This window comes from Corvus hawaiiensis, chromosome 1 (assembly GCF_020740725.1).
Source record: "Corvus hawaiiensis isolate bCorHaw1 chromosome 1, bCorHaw1.pri.cur, whole genome shotgun sequence".
In the NCBI taxonomy this organism is placed as follows: Eukaryota; Metazoa; Chordata; class Aves; order Passeriformes; family Corvidae; genus Corvus; species Corvus hawaiiensis.
In genome coordinates, this window is record NC_063213.1 from 65,035,171 (window position 1) to 65,055,046 (window position 19,876).

The following is a 19,876-nucleotide window of genomic DNA, read 5'->3' on the forward strand; positions in this document are numbered from 1 at the left end:
AAATGGCCCAGTGCAGGTTACGTTCTGAGACTTTCTTTAATGTACATAGCTTTTGATATTTTTAGAAGTTTAAACTAGCATCATACAGCAGCTGGCATGAACCCAGCCTCTTCTAGTTTTGCTGGTATCTGCTCATATTTCTACTAAGAGATTTTCCCAGTACCAGAGCCACAAAGCAGGACACAGTCATTGCACATACATGAAGTCTTAATCCCCACTAGGCCCTGGCTGCACCCCTCTGTGCTGATACCTTGCACACTATCACGTGTTGCTAGAATGTCAGCTTGGTGGTGTGGCTTGGAGATGCTGGGCCTGATCAGATACTTTTGGAGGCGTTTTTTAATGGGGAAGTAGAACATTAGTGTAAGGTGAAAACTGTGCTGGTACAGCAGCACCAGAAAACTGTGCTTTGGAAGGGCTCCTTTCCATCTCTAGAGACTTTCTAGGCTATCATAGGCACTGGTATGAGGAGGTGGCCAAAGTGAGAGGCTGCCAATAACCTGTCTCTCTGCTAAAGAACAAGTGGCAGGACAGTTTATCATAAAACCTACAAACAATGTCTCCATTTTCTTCGCCCCGTTTTCCTTCATTCTCCTCCTCTTCCCTGTTAAAAGGAGGGTTTCCCAGCATTTCAGACATACAAATCACAAAAGATTACTCATGAATCACATGATTCCTCTTAATTCCTGGAAACTAGGTATAGTTGGGAAGAAAATCCTGACAATTAGACTTCAGATGTCATATCTTAAACGTACCAAAAATTTTTCTCTTCTTGTTTAAAAAAACAAGAGACAGAACAAATGTTAGATAACCAGTTCTCTGCTGCACAGCTGTACAAAAGGGGGCTAATATGTTACTGGCTTAGAATAGTCAGTATGATATGGTGGAAAAGGAAACACCTGGTACCTAATGAGATGTTAAAAGCTTGTATTTGCAATGAAAGTACACAAATGTAAGAGGAAAATGGACTCATGCAGCCTAAAGCCAGGAAAATCCAGCGAGTGGGGATTGATCTCTGGGCCTTCAACATCAATAGGACTGTTCATGCATTTAAATATTCCATGTGTATTTTAGCACCTGGCTGAATTAAAGCCTCAGATAGCAAATCAGGAGATGGCTGCTTGTTTTCAGCCTGCAGAAAAGCCAACCCTTTTTGAGAACTGCACTGATTACCCTAGTTTATAATCTCCTTAATATCACAAGTTCCACAAAGATACATTTTGTTCCCTAGAGCTCCTCAGAAATCAGCTAAACATATGGACTGCTTGCTTACACCTACTACAGAAGGCTGAGTATTGAGGATTTATATATTTTAGTCTATGTGGTGTAAATATGTATAAATTTATATTGTGTTAATTTATGGCATACACTACAGAAGGTTTTGCGTGAGCTACATTGCATTCCTTCCCACGTTTCTGCTGAAATATTCATCTTCGGGTCTTTTTCTCCATGTTTTCCTTAGTCTCGCCACAGATGTTTGGGCAGCTTGTGTTAGAAGGGAGTGTGCCTTAGAAGTACATTTAGGAATTTAGGTGATGAGAATACCAAACTCAAGTGTGTGGCTACAGCCTGATGGGGTTAACAGGCCTGGTGAACACTCACCAGTGTCTCGGACCTGCCTTCTGATACCCAGGCAAGCATTGCAACACAGCTTGTGAATTAGCACCACCAAGGCAGACACCCAGCGCACAGAGAACTTCTGTCTCCAGGACTGCCAAACAAGTGCCTGACAAACATTGCGTTCACACACAAAACACGGATACATAAAGCTGCCATGCCAAAGGAAGGACTGATTCGCGCAAGAACAGGCACCTGTGTATCAACAAACTGCACTCTGCATCAGCACCAGCAGTTCTTCCCATCTGCCTGCATGCAGCTCTCCAGAATGAAAATGTATTCATGTGTCCCAAACACTCTGAAATCGATAGGACTCTTGCTGTTGGATCAACAAGAGCAAGGTCAAGCCATTGGGCCGAAACACAGCCCTTATCTCCCCCGAGCCCTTATCACCATTCTATCAAGACAGTTTTTGTGTACAAGGACTGGCAGTAACCCAGAAGTCCCAGTGCCAAGTTGTGGCAGCCTGCTGCCTGTCCTAATATCCAGCAAGAGATATGAATTCATACAGAAAACCTAATTAAAGCATGACTTAATCAACAAAAGTGGGGCCCAACACACTGTTTATTTGCTTAACATTCCAGTTGTACATCAACACGTTGCATTTCACTAAGTTACTCGAATATGAAAATGCACAACTACATAAATAGTACCAGAGGGAGTTACCTGAATAAATAAATCATATACAGCCAAATAAATCTTTCAGCTCTTACAGAGCCCCAAATGCAACACTTACTACTAACTGACAGAGGAATGAGTAAGAGGATGTATCTGCAAATATTTTCTCAGACACAGTTGTGAACTACTTTGAATTTTGACCCTTTTCCCCATTCACTGTCCAAAAGCATTTCTATGTTCTGTGTTTATGGCAACATACTGCAAGATCTGGGTCCAAAGTCCAACACTGCTTCAGATTCTCTGGCTAATTCTGGGGAAGTTACTTTCTCCTTTGAGGTCCTCTGGGAAAGACACAGGTATACACATTTTTCTCCAGTCCTCTTTGATGTTCTTGTCTATCTAGGATCAGGGACGGATTTAGAAGGTATTCTGATGCTAAAGCTGCAACCAGTGCTCTTGCGAATCCCATCAGTTACTTCATTTTGCCCTTGAGAACAATAGCAAATATATCCTATCTCCAAGTGTCTGCAGATCCTCACCAGATCTGGCCCTGTGCTCTGGGATGATGAGTGCCCACCAACATGTACATTACCTAACACAGGGCTGCTGGTGTGTTCACAGGGCGATGTTAGAAGAATAAAAGATACAGTGGTAAAGATTTCAGTAGAGTTTAATCTAATTTTTCAGGATAGCTTTTCCATTACTACTACTACAGTTACACCACACAAGAGCAGATGCACCAAAAAATGCTGAAAAAGCATTTTTGCACAGAGTGCGTGAATAATTCTAATTTAGCAAGCAAAATTAACAGCAATTCAATAAGGGTACAGATTACATTACCCTGTTATGTTGTTGTATGAAGGTTTAACTAGGCCATACATTTTGCTGGTTTTATTTTATAAACAGGCCAAGTAAAACCTCACATGTAAAATAATCCACAACGAAAACCAAAACCCTCAAACTACTGCCACTCTTCTACCTCACCCTTTTTTGCCCAACTCTTTCCCAGCCTATTGCCCTGGCCCTTCTTGTCTCTCATGCTGAAAGAATCTCACAGTGGAGCCTAACGTTGCTGAATTCAGGGAACAGTAATCAGGGCTGAGCATGGAAATAAGTGCTTCCTGGTCCCACTACATGCTCCTGCCTACCTGAGTCTAACTCTCTCCAACACCACAGAGCTACAGAGCATTGGGAAGATGCTATTTGGCCCTCTTTTCCTAGAGCAACAGAGCCACATTCTTAGCTAAGGTCCTGAAAGAGTCCTCAAAGATGAAATAGACAGTAATACAGTTTGGAGTTCTCATGTGGCTGATTTTCCGATTCTTCTGCTTTCCTCACCCTTTCTTCATTCTCCTAGGATTTAAATAATGGCTGAAAGATTAAAAACAACAGAAGTTAATAATCATCCTATCATGAACTAGAAAAAACAGAACACACTCAATGAGTGTTGATGGCTTGAATACCTCAGTAGGCTGAAATATATTCAGAGAGCATTTCAGTGAATTTAGGTAAATGGGGAAAATTGTTAAGAAAAAAACCCCAAAACAATAAAATTCCAAAAAGCAAAATCTGATCTTGGATAATTAACAGCAGAAAGAGGGCTAAATTGAAATAAATTATTCAGTGCAAGTACTTCAGACAGCTCTTAAGAATAACACATGGATTCATGGCACTCTTTAGGGGACTTTGTGCCTATAAACTAATTAATAGATCTGACTTCTCCATATGTAGTTTTTCCATCTGTAACAGATAAAGTATGGATAGGTTTCTTCATGTAACAGGAAAAATTAAAACTAAAGTTATTTTTGTAAGTTGTAGAATATTCTCTAACTTATTCAGAACGCAAATGTGTGAAATACCATGACAGAATGGAAATTGATTTTGTAAAATGTGAGAGTGAACGACCGCGCTCTGAAACATGTGGTGCAAAGTCAGAGACAGGGCGCTCGGCTTCCTTCCCCTCCAACCACGGCCCAGGCGTGTCGCAACCCAAACGGCGCAGCAAAGGCAGGAGGGCACCTAACAACCCGCTCCTTGCTACAGCCAGTGAGCAAGACAGCCACGTCAGAAGCATTTTCATTCCAAAGCTGAAAGGCTCCAAGTTTTTGCCATCCCAATACATTGTGCAGTGAGGTTTCGCTTAAGCCTTTGCAAGCCCTTGGACCCTTTGGTTTAATCAACGCAGGAGCTGCTCTGGTTACTCCTTGGATCAGCTACCATGCTGTGCATGTAGAAAAATGCTGTACAGCTTCCTAGGGCAAGCAGAGCTGGAATGCACGAGCTTGTCCAGACTTTTCAACTGGATAGAAATCTGTCTGCAGCCATTCCATCCAGCCCAGGATGTGAATATTGATAGAAATTGGCTGAGAAACAGCTCGCTTCTGTTTTTTGCAGATATCTCACATTTCACAGGATTAACCTTGACACTCGGATTTCAGAGGTAGCTTCCAAAGTTTTAGCCAAACTAACGTACGTCTGTCAGCGTCACCCATTTACATTAACTGAATCCCATCTGTGAGGACGGACAGTCTCTCCCATGCTTTCCTCTCTCTGCCTGGAGGGCTGGCCAGTGTGGGAAGTTGTTATTCACACACATATTAGCATACCTATTTATTTGTAAAGGTTACTTAAAATTCAGTGTATTAGCAGAAAGTGACACAGTCTTACATTTCAATGTTTCAAAAGCAAGAATTGTTGCACAGCCAAGTCACCATCAACATTCATAAAAACCCCAAATCTATTCAGAGGTTCAGAAACATGAGCAGTTGTTTTATCTGACATCTTTTCTCCCAACATGTCTCATGATTCCCATCAACAAGCTGTCCAACAGTGGTGCCATGCCCAGCCACTATCTGTGCCAAGAATTAACACCTCTTAAGTCACCTCCCCTCTTTTTATCCCACATCCATCTCCAGCCCACACCTCCTCAACCAGCAGCCCAAACATCTGGCCACCTTCACTGGAAACTGCCTCTTATCCAGCCTAATTCCCACAGCTTGATGCCCAGCTATGTTCCCACCCTAATCTCTAAATACAACATTTGCTTGAGTGTGTTGACATCAAATCTCATTATTGACTTTAAGGAGAGCATCAAGAAGATTTTCCTTCACTTCATCTTGTCTTGATGAATACAGACAACAACCCCTGGCATTTACCTTTAATTATCATGAATAATGGTAAACTTTGGGAGAAAACCTGGAGTTTCATCTAATCTGAAGTTAGGCCTAAACCCAAACTGAATACTTCTTAACATTTCTGGAGGCTGTACTCAGATGCGGGGGTTTGACTTCACTTCCCCTGTAAACTGATTCTGCGCCCAAGAGTGCTAAGATATGTTTTTCTTTTTATTCTAGCATTTTTTCCTCAGATTTCACTCCTTACAGAGCACTCTCTGAAGAATTGTCTCATTTGGGTCAATCAGAAATACAAAAAACCAAAGATACACATTTACTTTATTCTCTTTTTTGTCTTGGGGTTTGATTGTGGTCTTCTGTTTAGGTTTTGGGGGTTTTTTTGCAAACCAATGTGTCTTTTTAACAGTTGGCATTCATATGTTCCTACCCTTTCTTCGTAGTTATGTGCATCTTCCCTTTGTCATTCTTAATGTGCTTTTCCCTTTAGCAAGCTAAGAAAAGACTCTTATATGCAAGAGATCCAAATTTGTGCTAGAAAAAGAAGACTATGAGAACATTTCAAAAGGAAAAGCAGACAAGGTAGCAAAAGAGCCTATTGTCTCTACCATCAGTCCCCAACCATTTAACAGGCTGCTCCACATGCAGAATTCTTTCCACATGCATAGTCTTTCACGCTGTGTATCACAAGAATAAATTCATTTGGCAATTAATAAATCCTTCCACTGTTTCATTTACCTTTCTGCTTAAGGAAACAAAAGTTTCCTTAGCAGTCTCTCTGATCTGCATTTAGTACACCAGTTACAGAATAAAATATAAGACTGAACAAAGCTGGTGGTGTGTGACTGCTCCTCCAGGTGCCAGCACTCCCATGGCTGAGGTGAGGGCAAATGGGGGCAAACAGCAATCCCATCTTCTCAGCACTCATCCTATGTAGGCTGCTCTTATCATGGAGTCACTGTACATCAGGGTGAAAGCTGCTCAACAAAACCACCAGCTTCTTCCAACACCACGGGGATATCTCATCTCCACTTACAGCTGTACAGTTATTAAACACCTGCTTTGATATTGCACACTTTGTTGTTTGTGAATGTGCAGTCAGTTCGATTGGAATGCACATGAACCCAGCCCAAGACCCTGTTTCCAGCCTCAGCCTCTACTCACTGGTCCTGCTAGGGGAGGAAAAAAAAAGAAAAAAGAAAAAGAAAACTTGCTCTCTCAGGGGACTGGGCTTATTTCCTCTACAGTAGTTTCCCAGAGGTGACTCTTTCACTAACCTGGTTGGCTGACACAAATTGTGCAGGGAACAACAGGACGCTTGTCAGCACTGCTCCAGCATACAAATGAACATAACAGACAGATAGCAATAAACTCACCTAAAGATAAAATTATGATCTTCAGTCATTGAGAAAGATGGTAACTTAACCACAGGATGTATAGCAATTAGCTTCCTCAGCAGCCTACGGAAGCAATATATACAAATTACAATATAATCTTCCGCAATTTGAAACCATTTAGGATCTTTAGCATCATATACTTGGATCAATTTAAATCTTAAAGTTGCTATCATCTTTCCTTCTTCCTCAGAGATAAATATCTCATTTTCTAGTGAAACACAGTAGATGTTGTTTTTATGTGGCCTGACTGTATTCATTTCTTTCTTCAAGTTAGCTGGTTGAACTGTCACGAGCTCCCCAGGACTGTGCTTGCAAAGCACAAGGACTGGCCACGGCAATATCTGTGTTGGATCGCCCCCAGTGGCAAGGAACTGTAAAAGACTTTGGCAAAGAGAGAGAAATGAAAAATTATGATTGAGAAATAGGTCTGCTGGTGTGAGGAAAATAAATAAATAAATAAATAACTCTCTGCATGTGGAAATATTTAAGCTTTCATCCATTTCTAGGAAACTGGAATGGGAGGAGCATGCCTCCTACTCTTAAAGACATCTGCACTATGGGGATAAAGGGAAACTACTGCAGCACAAGCAACGTTTTGGCAAATTAAAGCTTGTCAGAGTCACACTGAGCTTCCCGTTGGTCTGGGTCTACTTATACTTTCATTACAATTCTGTGTTTCTTTCTGCTATTCCCCTCTGGACATATAATACTTAAAAACTAGCACAAGAACTTGATTCTCTGCAATGTACAAGTAGCCAAAGTATTTCTTTCTATGGCCGCCTTCTTCCTCCTGCCTTGTTTTTGACTTACCATCTGGCAAAACTGGAAAAACCCTGGGACATAAAAATTCCCTTAACTGTGAGTAAGCCCTCATTATATGTCTTTCTTTATAAAATGGCCTGCTTGATCAATGCCTGTTCGCATGGAAAGTTTCTCCTCTCCTTTGCTCTCTCTTGAAATTGCTTTGCATTTTAGTGTCTTCTTTGGCAAGGGGGAAAAAGCTGGATGCTGAGTTAAATCATAGCCCCTTTCTGAGATCTCGGGCTTTTGTTATTCATTTCCATGGCACCCGCATTTCACCCTAACTCTTAAGAACTACAGCCTCCAACAGTGGCCTACCACACCACTTAAAGTCTTTGGAGCAAATGACCAGGCCCAAAGTTGCTATTTAAAATACCAGCGATTTCAAAAGCGTGTTTAATTCATTGGGCTTTCTCCAGTCCACTCAGCCTTGTTCAGATGAATCCAGTAAGCTATGTTCCTCCATGCTCTCTTGCCTTTTAAGTGACAGAACTTTTAACTTTGCAGACTGAGAACTTACCCCAGGACGAGCCTAAAAATTAAGAATCCTTCCCTATTGAAATCTGAGGCTGATACTTGCATATATGACGATTTTAGAAGGACTGAATCTTTGCCATAGAAAGATGTCTATCTAAAATCTAGGCCAGGAGAATATCACTTTTTTTACAAATCAGTCTTACTTAAGTTTATGGCAACCAGTAACAGACCTGCAAACATTTATGTACTTGGCAATTATGGTCAGCTGTCTGGACACTCAGCCAATGGAATTAAACATTTGAGAGATTGTGATTCTATTATACAATCTGGTTATGAACCTAATTACACCTCTTGTCATTGTTGACAATGTATGATTACAGAGACAAAAATCTTGGTTCTGCTAGTCAAATTCCATGGAGAGGTATAGACAGGGAGAAGGAAGGGAAAGAAAACAGAGGAAATCAAAACAACTTTCTTCTCATTTAAGAAAAGACTACCTGAGTCCAGGAAAAGAAAAAAAAAGAAAGGGGGAAAAAAAAAAGGAAAAAGAAAATAACACCAAATAAGAATACTTAAGTTCCCTTAAAACGCTGAAGGAGATGATACATGGATGAAAAGGTATACAAGGCTATTTTCAATTAATCTGTAAATAAACATGCAAAGTTGAAGCTTCCAGAAAACTAGCATGGAAAAAATATTATTAAATAAATTCTTGAACATAACACACAGTTCCAGCTTTGCAAGTAAGGCGGTACATTCCAGTACATCATGCAGATGCCAAGGGTTCTCTCAGACAAAAGCACATCTCTTTAGAGAATCAGAAGTCCTTTTTAGAAGCAACAACTGAATTCACTATCCCTTGTGATCTGCAGTCTCCTAGCTCCACATGTGCAGCAGATAATACAAAGCAAATTGTAAGCCTTCCATATTTTCCATGGTGTTGCTTAGTTTGTATGCTCAACCCTTAATTGCTGATTTTAAACTTCACTGGAATGAAAATTAATTTCCCAAATTAATTTCTCAAATTATTACACTATAAAATCCTGCATGCCCTGAAAGTGATGGCTTTTTTTAATAATGATTTTTTTTAAATCAAACACTATCAAACATATTTCCAAAACACTAATTTAAGTTTTGATTTTTTTTTCTGACATTAATAAACCCCAAAGTCTAAGGAGTCTGTTTCTGTTTCTTGCAAAACTGAAATTTTAAACAAGTCTAAATTTTTTCCAGATCATAAGTTACTGCACTGATAGAAAAATTTCAGGGACCTTACTAAAAAGGAAAATTTTATTATTTCTGTTTGTAGAGGAAATTGAGAGCTAGAAGTAACAAAGAACAAAACAAGTAACTTTTTAACACATACACACAATTCTGAAAAATTTAGGAAAAGCTCATGATTTTTGAGCTGTTGTTCAGCAAACTGCTACAAAATGAAGGACAAAGAAGTAGCTACAGAGAGATTCTTCCATGGTTTCAGAACTAATATTCTATGCTGGCCCCAAAGACCCTGCAGGTCATGCTATGAAGTTTACCTCGCTGCCCTGACTCACACATGTTTATGGCAAAAGGTAAGGACAGTGACAAGGCTTGCTCCTACTGCTACTTTAGTATTGCAGGTTTTATTCATTCTTTATTTATCTAGAAGTGACCTGGACACTCAGCTTGACTTCTATATGCCCCATAAATGAGAGGCACTTAAATTTCTCTTGGTATAATTTTCCTTATCACCAATAATTTCTTCTAGCCCATGGCAGATGGACAGTAGAGGTAGGAAGGAGACCAGATTACTCTGTTCCCAATAATGCTATTTCCTCCGTTTTTTATACTGATACTGCTGCTAACATTTTCTTTCCAAAGCCACAGTAGAAGCTAGTAACTGCGAAGAATAAAATGAAAACTACACTTAGAAATGGTATCCTTCTCTTCCGATCAGCAACCAGTCAGCCCATATAAATTGTACTTGTGCCTTTGAATTTAAAATGTGACTGTACTCAGTCTCCAGAAAGCATAATTGAATTCGGAATTCACAAAGCAAAAGGGGAAAAATGGTATGCTAATGTTACAACCTCTGTCAGTGTTTTAAATATGGAAACTGCTATTCTTTTAAGCAATAGTAATAGTTATGGAAGCAATACAGGTAGACTGTACTTAAACTAAATTGTGTATGATTCTTATTCTGTTCACTCAGAAATTCAACGTAAATGTTAGAAACTTTATGGAAAACAGGGCAGAAATGTGTTCCAAGTATGCTTACGATGATCAAGTTTTAGAAAAGAGAAGTTGCACGTGCACCTCAGCCGCTTTCACACTCGCAAAACAACAAAGCCTGACTGGTAGTGCTGGCAGCTAACTTCTAATGAGCATTTCAAGTGTGATAGAAGATAAATCAATATTTTTTTCTGTGAATAATCTTATCCTCTGACCATAGAAATGTGAGCTGCCAACAGCTGGGCACACATACAGCCTTGAAAATGCCATTCCCTTTCATGGCTGTAAACCAAAACAATAAATCATTTCAGTAAGATCATTTTCTGTCTTCTGCTTGTTCCTACAAATAAAGAAAGGCATGGGCCTATCCCAAACAAAACAAAACAAAATCATTTGGGGATTTAACAACAATAATTTAATTTGTATTAACCACGGCACAACATAAACATTTTCCTCAAAGCTGAAGCAATAACAGCTTACACATATTTTCCATGTGTGGGGGTTTTTTTGTGTCTGTGAGCTGCTGAGACTGCTTTCATTAAAGCAAATTCAAAAAACCCACTTCCCATATGAATCAGAGTTTCATATTTGAACTGCAGGACTCCTCATTTGATGGTTTACTTGTTGATTGAATATGGATGTTTAACAAAGATGGGCCAGCCAGGATAACAGAGTAAGAGGACAGGGAATACATTACAAAACAGAAGCACGGAAAAGTGAGTGAATTAGCATAGTGCCAGAGCAAAGAGATACAACATGAGAACATGTACTTTTTTGTCCCCTTATTTCCATCAAAATCAATTTGTGACATGCTTCCATGCCCTATGAAGTAAACACAAGCTTTGAGGCAGGACTGTGAGAACAACCTTACTTAGAGCCACTGCAGAAAGTGATAAAAGACAAAGTACACAAGTTTCAGCTGTGGTGGCTAGTCTTGGCACTGTCAGTGTACATCGTTCAAAACTCTGCATTAGTGAAGCTAAGTGTTTACTTAAAACGTCCTTGCAGTTGATACTGTAGCTTTTTTGCCTGTGAACTACATGGTGGGCACACTCTTGGAAAGATGGTAGGGTGGGTGGGAAACTGGGTGGTAAGGCTGGTGCTGCAAAACAAGCCACTTGCCGTAGTTGGGTCACTGGGACCAAGAGAATTCCTCATAAGGTGACACTGACAGACCTATGAGACCCTCAAAAAACACAGCAGGAGGCTGTGTACAGACAGCAGATATGGCACCCAGACCATGGGTTCGGCATCCCTACATATAGAGCTGAAGGGCTGAACGGCAGCTCTAGACTTAATTTCATCCCATCCCAAAGCTATAATGAGCTCCACATGTCAAGACCTCACTTGCAGATGCCCAGTGTTTGCTGGACACCCAGGAGATTAAGGCACTTTTGAAAATATCTCAGTCAGGATCTTTTAGTAGCCAGTCTTTTTTCTTTGCCTTAGGTGTGAGCTTGGTACAATTGCTACCTCCGAATGCTTCTCCCATTGCAATAGAAATCACTCTACTGACTCAATTTAACAGGATTTGAAGTTGCTGCTGTTTTCTGCCAAGAAAGCAGAATCTTTCAGCTTTCTGTGCACGGGAACAGAGATGTTAAAATTAGCCACAAGCAGTATATTGCTCCCTGAATACAAGAGAAAGGTACTGCAATTTGCTGCACAAAGGCAATTAGTTGAAAAATGAATTCAAAAGTAACAGATTTAAAGAAAGCATTCTCTGCTTTGCCAAGACAACTATCATGCATGCAGACATCACACAAATAGCAAAATGTGTACATTCAGGTTTTGTTTGAGAACCCCTGTGAGGTCACAGCAGATAGCACTGTTACTTACTTCAGCATCTTACAACCAGCACTGAGATGCTTTTTAAGCTGTGAGACAGAGCACACAGAAACCAAGGTCACTTTCTATGTCTCTTACTGTTTCTGCTTGGTGGAGTAGCCATTTCAGCTGTTAGTGCTTCAGTTAATCCCTGTCCCCTTTCTGAGGCCATTGGAGGACCTGAGTAATTTCCACCAGTGCTGCAGGTTATAGCAATCATTGCTAAAGAATGAGGAGGTAGAGAAGAAAACACCCTCAGAGTTCCTGTTCAGCTGGATTCTGTTCAAACTAACTGTGAGACATAGCTGCAAAACCAGACCTTACAATATCCCAACTAGGTTGTTTCTGCTTCCCATTCCTAGGCCAGCAGAGGGGTCTGAATTAAGACATTCACATGTCTTACCATGCTGGGGACTGGGAACAGACTCTGTGAAATTGGAAGTGTGTAGTAAGGACACTGATTCCTATCTCTGTGTGCTGGTTCAACTCGCTAATCTGCAGAAAAATGAGCCCAAATAAAAAGAAGAGGTTGGAAAGGTGTTGAGAGCCAGAGTTCATATGAAAACAGTTTGGTGCAGCCAGGACAGGGGTGGTGGAAAGCAGCAGAGGGAAGGCCAGGAATGGGGACTTCCCATTGTGGATAGCACACTGCTATTGTTAGCGCAGACATTTACAAAACCATAGCACTGGTGTGTGCAAAGTCCTAAGTGTTCTTTCTCTCTCCCTCTAACCAAAAGCAGCAGATATTTTTAAAATGTAAAAGTATTTAGAATCATGAGCAGAAGCAGAATTTATCAGGACTGGTAAGCACTTTTTGTCTTCCTTACAGACAAGTAGTTCTGTGAGCAGCAGATTCCACGAGCACCTGCATCTCAGGGCTTCCTTCCACCGTGGGCACTCAGAGGTCTGATAGGATCCAAGTTCTGAGTCCTGCAGCCTGGAAACCTTCTTGCTGCCTTCTCCCTTCTACCTGACCACCTGCTTTTGAGAACTTAAGACACTTAAATAAAGCCTAGGCCACTGTCAAATTTGATTGAAACATTCTGTGAGTTCATGAAAGATTGGTTTCACCATGTGGAAGGAGAGATAAACAATTAATACAATCTGTCCTAATGCATAATGACTTTTTTCACTAGGAGGCAGGTCTAACAAAAATATATAAACATGTTCCTGCTCTATTAACAACTATTTACGGGCCAACTTATGCTTCTGGTTATATAGCTGTAAGCACAGAATCACTCTGATTCACCAGTTAACCTCAGCAACAGTGAAAAATAACCTGAAGCACCAAACCAGACTGACATATACACACCACCTAAGCACTGCAATTCTCTGACTAGCAGGCAAGAATGCATGTTTATCACGAACGATGGGGGCAGCACATATTAAATCTTTGAATGAGTCCTCACTTGTGTCTGGCAAATTAAAACATCTGAAATAGCAGGTTAGAACTAGGAGTACAGTATAGCACGTCTTAATTTTCCCTTTTTAGAAGCACACAAAAAATAAGAATATTTATATATATATCCTAGAAAAAGCTGTATTCTGCTGTCTGAGGTACAGCATTTTCACAGGACATTGCCAATCTAACAAACATCACAAAGTGAACAACGCAAAATGAATTTCCTTTGTTACTGACTACTGCTACATTATAGTAAAAGAATTATAAATCTGAGTTCATTTTGTTCAGCCATTGTTTTATGCCTACTTTTGTATTCTATTGGATTAGAATAGATTAATTTGTTTGCGTTCTCTTTCTAGACACTTTTCATGTTCTGGCTCAGTAACAAGGCTCCATTTTAAAAAAAGAACAAAGTCTCAACATCTATAATTTTTTCCTTCATGCTACAGTTGCTTTAAAAAAAATAAAAATCTTAACAAGTTTAATATTTGGACTTACACTAGCTGGCAAAGTAAATTTCTCAGTAAATGACAACACTTCTTCAGAAGTTGTCTTCAGCCCATTTTTTAACACTTTATACCACTGCATTGCCACAGGCCCCAGATCATTTATTCTAGCTAGTTAGCTGAATTATTGTTTCTACCTCTGCATTGACTGTTCTGACAGGAAAACCTGTTATTGCCAACAGATAACCAAGATGTGACGATGTTTAAAAAAAAGCTTTATGAGCCCTCTCCTGACACAACAGACTGCACCCCCACTTGCCCTGAAAGCCACCTTGCTGGTCAGGGCATCACTGATGTCTCCTGTGAAAGCAGGGAAGCCAGTCCCAGGCACGCAGCTTCTCCTAACTGTGAACTGGGGGAACTTGTGCTGTCACACCCCAGCAGGTGCTCAGCTGCTGGGGCAAACAGGCACCCTCTCCTGGTCTGACCTAAGGACTCCTAAGAACACAAACTCCCCCAGGCAGGCTGCTCACCTTCTGTCCTTAATCACGTGGGTTGCTGGCCCTTCATTTCACCAGTTGGAAGCCAGCAGGCAAGTCATGGGAAGCTTCCTCCCCAGCAGGTCCCATCTTGTGTTGTTCCAGTCCTAGGCTGGGCTGTAACAGGAAGAAGGAAATGGCTCAATCTCTGTACTTAAGGAAAACAGGGGTGGGTTCACCTCCATGCTGTCTCAGGCAAACCATCTATCCTACCTTCCAGCTGCAGACTGAAGATGACTGCTTTTATCTGCTGTTTCCATCATAACACTCTTTCAATGGTCACCAACACCTGGTGCAATGGGGCCATGTTATTGTTTGGAGTCTCCCAGTCCTACCCTCATACAGACAACAATAACAACAACTGGAAGAAAAGGCGTTCTTATGCTGGGTCGCTTTAAAACCTGTGCACTGAATGTAAGTGTTCTCCAGTAGATTCAGTGGGATTTCCTGCAGCACATACAGCAGCGCACTTTTACCCACGGTAACTGCCATTTGCACTAGCCTCCTTTCCATGAAGATCAATCTGATTCCTTCCTAATAACAACAGAGTCATCTTGGATGACAGGTATTAGCCAATGAATTAATTAACCATAATGGTAGAAATTTTGGGAAATAATATTCTAGGAGAGCACCACAAATCAAACTGGACAAGCAGACCCAGAGAAAAGTGAGTGACTTGCCTAGAGAAGTGTTTTTACAGTATTTAACAGTAGCAAGTGTTATTCTGAGACAGGGCAAGGAAAGAAAATTGTAAGAATAACACACTAAGTCTAGAAAACACAACCACCATGTCCTGTTACCATTTCTGAAAGTCATTAGCTCCTCTCCCTGTGAAAAGCAACACTGAAAACTCCCCATGCTCTAGCACAGTAATGGCAGCAATTCCTTGGCATCCTGTTCATGGATCACTGTCAACTTTCTGAATGCACTCTGGGCTATCACACTGCCTTGTAACACCAACCTTTTAAGGCAGCATGGCTTTGCAAGCCGCTAGCAATCTGTGAAGCATAGCTGAGAATCACTGCTCTTGATAATTTGACTTCAGCAAATCTTGAGTGGACAGAGCTGCCTACCCCCAAGGTCAAATTTTTCTGCTGGCAACAGTTTTGGTATTTGATTTCCAAAGCTGAGGCAAGTGGAATGATGACGAATCCAGTACTTCTTCACTTAGAGGTCATTCACTTAAATATCAAACCACTAACTCCAGCTGTAACTCCTGGGATTTGACTCAGTGGTTCAGTCTGGAGTGCCTTGCAGTAGCAGTGGCAGCGGCAGCCTTGAGGAAAGCAATGAGCCTTATCCTAAGCCTTCTCCTGGAATCAGATTGCAGTAACAAGTAATTCCTGGCACTGTGGTAAACAGTTCTCCCTTGTCCAGGATGTAACACCAGAACAGATGATAATAAATAAGCCACTTCAACAGGGCTGTGAAAAATGATCCATGACATATCTGTAGCATAGCAAATGTCATCTCGGAACGGGCTTGTCTGGATGCCTACAGGAAAGCACCAACTGTCTGGCTCAAATTCGCAGCCTACTCCTGGTACGGCGCTGTGAGCAGATTGGTGACTGACTAATTCCGCACAGCGGTTCCCTACCTACGGAGCACTCTTTCCAGCTATTAGTGTCACAGTGTATCAAACGGGCTGTCACAAACATGTTTATCACCCTTTCCCAAACTCCGGCAGGTATCCAGCAGCAACTATTCAGTACAGATCTATGCACACGGTAGGTGTTAGCTCTCTAGTAGGCTGGACCAGCACATCTCATTCAGGACAGAATTACAGCCCTCATGTATCCTGAGATCACTACAGACGCGTGGGATTAGAAGTGCAGCTTGTTACATTAAAAGTCTCCTTTCATGTTCCCTTTAAGAGCTGTTCACAAAAGCCATCTCCAGCCTGGTGAGACCATGTTTCTTTCTACAGGCAGTGGAGAAGTGACCCCAATGGAGAACAAGGTCATCCAGAACAGAAGCCCAACCTAACTGTCCCAGAGGCCTTCTCTCTATTCACTGCTATAGAGCCTTTGCAAATACTCCCTCATTTTATGCTGCCAGCTCCTAAGACTTTATTATGAATCTCAGAGCATTTGATGTTTCTCTTGAAGGCCCTTTTCCTCAAGTCATTTAGTTTTCCAATAATCATATATTTTACCAAATATATACATACATATATAATTCTTATAAAATACATAGGCCTTGCTGTTGTGGAAAAAACTTGAAAGTGTGAAGTCCAGAGATTAAAAAAAAGTGGAGAAATCAAAAGGCAACATAAAACAAACAAGAAATTACCACAACTTTTTTAAAAGCCAAGCTCATAACATGTCATACCTTTACATTAGCAATACTAACTTTGTTTTACTGCAACAGTCTAAGAAGTAATTTGAAATTTGCAAATGGAATACTCACATTTGCCTTGTGTCTTTTTCCGACGATTTTTTAATAATATGTTTGGTTTTCTCAAATTCCCACATGTATTAGAATTTCATTTTATTTGTCACTTTAAAACAAAATTAGCTTTTGACAGCAGGGAAAACTCTGCCTCCTTTTAATATCTGCACATGTAAGAATTATAATCAGTTTTCCCAAAACATTATGAGCATTGCCAATGACTGACAGTCACAGCTGCTTTAAGTAAAAGGGACTTCCAAAAGGTGTAAAACTCTGTTCATTCTCAACAAGCATCCAGTAAAACAACCATTTCAGAAGCCATTTCCTTATCTTTAAGGTTATGTCTAAAATTCTGGATGTTGTTCAGAGAAAGAAGCAGTCTTAAGTACATGCTGCCTTGTTAGCCAATGATTTACCCAACATTACATTACTTTAGGTCAGTTCCTATTTTCCTTCACCTGGATAATATTAATGGAATTCCTCTTGTATGCTGCTATGATCACTAGATGAAAAGAGGGAAACTGCTCCAACAATTTAGAATCATTCACTTTTGCAAAGGAAGGGATGATTCAATACCTGAAGTTTACCCTAAAACCACTACATTTGAGGTGAAGAGGACTTTATTTTTATTTCACTGTTAAGAGCTCTTTGAACTACCTCAGACTGGATTTTTAAAAGTTAATGCACATAACTAGTTAACTCCAATGTTCTCAGGTAAGAGTGAATTAATGGAATTTATATTTAGTTCTTGGAAGAAATCTCACAAGGGGATCCCCCATACTACAGGCTGGCATTCAGCCAGTAGCAGTAACTTGCACAGCACGGGAACAGGTCTCCAGCTCATGATCTGCAGACAAGGAATTGGCACTTCTGGGAATGCCATATCTTGCCCAGGAAGGCAAGTCCTAGACTCTCTCTGTTACAATCTCCTCTTTGTCTGGTAGAGCTCCAGGTTACATCATCAAGCGTTTTCTGACTTTCTGCATCATCAGAGGAGGGGAGCAAAGGGATAACCAGTACATACAGGAGTTCATTAACTGTTTTCCTGACCCCATGTGCTCTGTATCTTAGATGTTGTACAATAAAGGACCCCTAGGACATGGACCACAGGACACAGAGGACATGAGGATATAACACAAGTTCTTTCTTCTGCTCTGTATTTTTCACATATAACTTCTGTAGTATTTTGAGAAATAAAAAAAAAATACACATTTTATTTTACATCCTCTGTGGACCACAGTAGTCTGTTCTGCATACCAGTGGTTACTTCTATTAGGAAATTACTCAAGACACATTCAGCCTACATTTTCTTACATTAACCTATTGATCTTTGTCTTAGTCCCAACCTCTGGTTCATACAAATCACAGCCTTCTGGTTTCTGGCATTAAAATCTGAAGATGATTAACAGAGCATTGATGTAATCAACTTTTAGCTATTCAAAATGTATACAGGGACATTTTGTTTTCTGTTACTTTTCTAGACTTATTGTTATGGTGAATAGCATTCATTATTTACCCTCAAAAGGAGGATGAAGAGTCTCCCAAGGGGAAGAAACAACTTCCTAACACAAAAATAAAGCACTAGAGAATACAGGCCTGGCCCATGTATAAACAGACAGACATGTAAGGAACAATGGGAAAATGCTTTTTCCCTTGGTAACTAAAGGTCACAAGCAGTGGTGTATACTGCTCCAGTTTTTCCCCCTTTCCAAGGGGAAAAGAGGAAGCTTTTATCTCCGATCAAGTCCCCAAACACATTGTTTGATCTTATTGTACTACCTGAACCCTACAGTAATCTGTGACAGATAACATAGTTTCCTTGCACCTATACACACTTACAGCAGCAAGACCTTGTTAATTGTCATGTAATTAGTTTACCCATATTCTATAACCTGAATTGGTATTCTTCATACCACTGGTTAATATATAAACCTGACACACAAATACACAGAGAAAGATCTGGAGTAACTGGTAAATACTTGGTCTGCTTAGCCACAGTGGGCTTTGGGCTGCCACAGCTGTAGGGCTGTCTGCATGCAAGTTAAAGACAACTGAAAGGTTAAAGTGTGTATCATGTCAGACAGCCCTGCTATGAAAGAAAATATGGCAGCTCCATGTTTGTGGGAACACAAATTTCAAGACAAGGCTATAATCCCAGTAGGGAAGTCCTCCAAATTGGCAGAGTCACTTAAGCAGCTGGCTGCAAGGGTGGGATTTGGTTCAAGATTAAGGCACTTAATATGCAATAAGCGTATGAATTCCTACTACCGTCAAAGGAGATCTACTCAATATAGTCAATGAAGTTTATAGGACTATTCTGCTGACAGCGGAGATGTGTCTACTCCAAGGTAAACCAAATCACTTGATTCCATAAACTTACTGATTCCATAATAAGTTGATTTAACTTCCATTGACTACAATGGAAACTGAATGAGAACATGACTTTGGTTCTAGTTGTTTATACATAAGTATCTACAGTTTGGAAAACAATAGTTTTCCAAAAACCTTATCTAGAGGTTTGATCTGGGGCAAAATTCTGCTCCAAATGGCAGGAGGAATTCCACATGGAAGATGTGGAAGACTCCACAGAACCAAAGGCTGCATTAGGATTGTGAGACTTAACATTTGGATGCACACATGAACAAAACCTCTGGGATCATTGGTGAACAACTCACTGCAGATGTTGGCTGCACCACTCCAAGAGACATAAACACTGGAAGGTGCTTGCTTCCAGAAAACTCTGGTAAAAAGGCACCCACATGAATGACTTTATTTAAAGCAGGGTTCTGAACATTTCCATAGTTGCCGTGTTTGGCCATGCCAACTTAGACTGGCAGTCTGGTCAAAGATGGACTAAGAGTCCCATGGATGCCTTCAGATGCATGCAGCTGTGGGAATGCAATATTGGGCACTCAGGTCCAGTGAACTGCTGGAGGCACCCTCAGGGACAACACTCCTTTTACCTTCAGTAGAGCAGCACGTGTATAAGCTTGCAATACGTGAACACCAGCTCTGCACC

General features: G+C 40.7%; 1 protein-coding gene across 1 annotated transcript in view; it reads right to left on the reverse strand.

Annotated features, from left to right (window-relative positions):
- Positions 1-19,876, reverse strand: part of ATXN1 (ataxin 1) — a 343,650-nt gene that overhangs the window by 279,306 nt on the left and 44,468 nt on the right. Inside the window, exon 3 of the mRNA XM_048308538.1 lies at positions 14,461-14,583. The gene's annotated coding sequence lies outside the window, so the exon portion shown is untranslated. The remainder of the gene's footprint in view (positions 1-14,460; positions 14,584-19,876) is intronic.